The sequence below is a fragment of the Choloepus didactylus genome, chromosome 5 (genome assembly GCF_015220235.1).
Source record: "Choloepus didactylus isolate mChoDid1 chromosome 5, mChoDid1.pri, whole genome shotgun sequence".
In the NCBI taxonomy this organism is placed as follows: domain Eukaryota; kingdom Metazoa; phylum Chordata; class Mammalia; order Pilosa; family Megalonychidae; genus Choloepus; species Choloepus didactylus.
Window position 1 is genome coordinate 148974698 of NC_051311.1, and position 4381 is coordinate 148979078.

Genomic DNA, 4381 nt, shown 5'->3' on the forward strand with positions numbered 1-4381 from the left:
TAGTCTAGTCTTCTTGCCATGCCAGTAATATATATTTAAAATTTACAGTTAGGGAAAGATGTAATTGGAAAAAAGTTGAATATTTAAACTTTCTATGAGAAGAGATTTCTTGGGAAAAAATCCAACTTATTGCTCTATTGGCAGGATCGACAAAAATGCCTATTATTTTTAAAATAGCTCATTATTGAACAGAATTTTTTTAAAAGATCAAAACTCTTTCCTTGCAGATGAGTAAGACCAGATTTTGGCAGGAAGATTCAAGGGGATTGGAAGCAAGCCGAAGACACTTATGGTAAATATAAAGGAAATCTATTTTTATTGAATCAATCTTTAGGATATCAGAATTGAGGGGTATGTGTGGACTTATGTACTATTCTCTTAGCCACTTTTCTTCCCTTCAGTGACCAGGTCACCCTACTTGAAGATATGGGCGGTGTGTGGGGGGTGGGGGTGGGGGTGGGGGTATAGATCTGAAATATACAGCAACTCCTTAGCCCTTAACTTCAAGAAAATAGAGGAAAGACACAACCTAAAAAGCCAAGTGTAGCCTTAGCAAAAGCAAATGTATTTTGTTAAGTTTTCTGCCCAGCATTCATTTCAGAAATTCTTAATTCATGTAATATTGAAAACGAAGCCACCGTAAGCTTAAAGAAAAAAATAAAAATAAAAAAGAAAGGAAAGAAAGAATATTTTTCCCTCCCTAGTGCCTGTGTGCTTGTAACACCCTATTAAAGGCTTGAGAATAAAACTTCCTTCCCTATCAATGTGGTCCTTTTCCATTAAGCAAATATTGATTTCCTGGTCTTTTGATACAGGAGTCCAAATTACCAGGGCCCTTTTGGTTTACTTCCTTCTTTGTGGACTAACAACCAGGCTGTGTGTTTGTGAGATGCCTGCTGTTAGGCAGCCAACAGGGGGCGCTCTCTGCATATTTTGATGAGGAGAAAAAAATAGATGGGATTCAAAATAATCTTCAGTTTTCTTTTCCTTTTCCTTACAATGTAAAAGCAAGGACTATAGTTCTCTCACACAAAGGTTTTGCAAACATATTCAGAAACAAAATGAGGAAATGCACAGGTCAGTGAAGGGGACCTTTGGGAAAGCTTTTTACATGAAGTGGGGTTCCTGAATGGCTAGGGTCATTGATCATCCATTACACCTGAATTTTCTGGGATATAATGAATAAATTTATTGGATAATTTATCAACTTCTCAAAGTGTGTATGTGGACACAGAGTGAATAGTCAGAAAACATGTTCTAATTTTGCTTTTGCGTCATTCCTCTTAGCACATGGCTAAGCCCTCACTCAGTTTTTCCATGCATAGAATGCAGACTAAGGTCAGCCGTTCCCACTGCCAGTTTCTCCCACAGTTAGACTTGTTGGTTTAGAAACGGTAAATGAGAATAATAAAGGCATTCTGGTATGTAAAACTTCGAAGACAGCCATGCAGTCATACAATTAAGAAAAACTAGGGAAGTATAAGGATTTGAGGTAGCTCTTAGATTCAGATTCCATTTGAATTTATAAAATCCCTAAAAAATAAAAGTACATGTACTATACAACAATATTGTCTGATTTTTTGTAATGTTTAAAAGATCAAGGTTAAAACTTGGAAGGAGATTAAAAAGAAGTTGCTCGAACACCAGACAAATGCTGGCAAAACAAGTTCTTTTCAATCATTTGCATCCGAAGACAAATGAAAAAGATCAGAAGTAACAAGCTCTCATTAGAAGGAAATATATTATGTAGTCATCCCTATCAAATTTATCAGAATATGTCAACAAGAAATACCAAAAGTCACAGGTACAGATTAAGACATTTAAAAATAGTTAATATTGCTTACTTTTTATCAGACTTATAAGTAAGGTTTCCTATAGAATTATTAAAACCTTTATTTTGATTCACACAGCAAAGACTTCAGAAAGAATAACATCCTTGCTCATTATTCAACAAAAAACACAAGGAAAAATGTGCTTCTTAGAAACATGTTTTGTTTCTTCTTTCTGGCGCCCAAGCAACTTCCAACAAAAAGACATATTTTGATTAAGATAATATTTTTCCCTAATCAATATTTTTTACCTCTGGGTTATTACTTCCTTGAAGGCCTCTCTGCTTTTTTTTTCCTAAATTAGTCCATGTGGTTTATGAGAAATCATCAGCACGGCCATATGCTGCCGTTTACATTAAATCTTTTCCTTAATATTTACTGCTGGGTGGCAGGGCTTGTCTCTAGCCTTTATGGTTTGGCATCAAATCTTGAAATGTGTATTTTATACTTAATTGGAGTGAGGATAGGAGCACAGCAGCAGAATTAACCAACAAGAACAAGGATCTTGTTCTTGCCAGTTTTTTACCTGGAACACAACTTGGTGTGACCCCATATACAGTGTGGTGCAGCTTGCTTTGCACATGTGCCTAGAATCCTGTAATACTAAGCTTGATTCAGGACCATAGAGGCAGTGTATATAATGGATAAAAATACAGGCTTGGGAATCAGACAAAACTGGGTTCTTATCCCGGCTTTGTTACTTATTATCTGCAGTCGAATCACTTCGCCTTTGTAAGCCTCAGCTTGCCGGTCATTTGCCTGTTTGCTCTCAGGTCCACGTCCCGTCCTTCCCTATTCTGCCCTGTGTCTCAAGTTCTACGCTTCCCAGGCTTCCTTCCTGTTTCAGTTTCCTGGGCTGCTTAAGCAAATATCATGAAATAGTTTAGGTTTAACTATGGGTATTTATTTGCTCACTGTTAGAGGCTGGGAAAAAGTCCAAATCAAGGAGCCATCAAGGCAACACTTTCTTCTTGAAGACTGTGGCGTTCTGGGACTGGCTGCTTGCCACTGGCAAGGCACATGGCTGCATCTCCTGGTCTCTCCCTTCTCTTCTGGATTTCGTTGATGTTCAGCTTCTTGCTTCTTGCGGCTTTCTCTCTGTGTGTCTGAATTTTACTCCACTTATAAAAGACTCAGTGATAGGATTAAGACCCATCCTGATTGAGGTGGGCCACACCTTAACTGAAGTGACCTCATCGAAAGGTCCTACTTACAATGGATTCACCATCCCAAGAATGGATTAAAATTAAGAACATGTTTTTTCTGGGGTACCACACTTGCCAAGTGATTTCAGGTCACTTGGAACATTGGAGGGCAGGAGTTGGGCAGAAGCCAGCATATTTCTCCCTCTCTTGCACATCCTTGGAGGGTATCTCTCCTAGCAGCTTTATCTTTTGGGGGGCTCCAGCTCCTGCCAGGGCAACCCCTGCTCAGACAGTTCCCACTGGGTTCTAGCTCCTGCTGGATGCCTCACTTCTGGGCTCTAGAATCGATACCTCTTCCTGTCATTCCTCCAGCCCTTGGGGCAGCAAAACCTTCCTGCTATGGTCAATTCTTAGTTGCATCACTTTCCCCTGCTCTCTGCTCTTCCATGATTTGCAGAACATATTAAATTCCCTGTGTTGAATTATAGGGTGTGGGTTTTTTTTTCTTTGGATGACATCTGACCAACCTACCTAGCTTCTGCATCAGTAAACTGTGTATCTTAATACCTGTCTGTGGAACTTGTTTTACAGATTAAGCATAATAATATATGTCAAGTATTTAATCAAGTGTCAGGTAGCCCCTTCACTGTAATAAAACCAAAGTGCAAAAACAGAAGGTGACTTTTCTAAGGTCACACAGCTAGTGTGCTAGTGGTAGATAGGCCAATTGATGAGAAGAGCGTAATAATTTGGACAGTGGCTTGAAAACCCCAAACTGCCACTGCACGGAGGATTAAAAGGAAGAATTACCAGGAAGTCTGAGGTCAAGGGGAAGTTGGCAAGAAGGTTGGCAGTCCTTCAAGTTCAATCTAAGACCCCTTGCTGTGTTCTCACCTCATAATATCTCCTCTCCCAAGATGCCACATAGCATGTCTAAAATTCTTTTATTTGCTTCTTTAGGTTCTGCTCCCCACAGTAGGCAAATATTCTCAGGAATAATTTGGCAGCTTTTGCAGATCTCTTCCTCTTCATCTCTGCCTAAGCCCCAAGCCCCTCTTCTCCTTCATCTCCTTCTCTGAGTTTTAGAGACCATGTTTACTATTACACATTCTGGGAAAGAAAGTCTACGAAGGAAACCAGAGGCCAAAGCTAGGAAGGGAGGGTTCCAGGCCAGCAATCTCAAACAGTGGGGAAGGATCAGTTTGCTGTTGTTGTTTTAATTTGTTACAAATGAAAATATAATTAAAATAAATTACTAGGAAAACAAAATTAAAAGTAATGTACAAAATATGAGTCCAAACATACAAAATACAAGACCAAGGTTTTTACTATTGCATTCAACAGACATAAAATTACTGTGTCAAATTGCTATAGGGTATCCCAGCGCTTACTCTGCAGCTGAGTAAC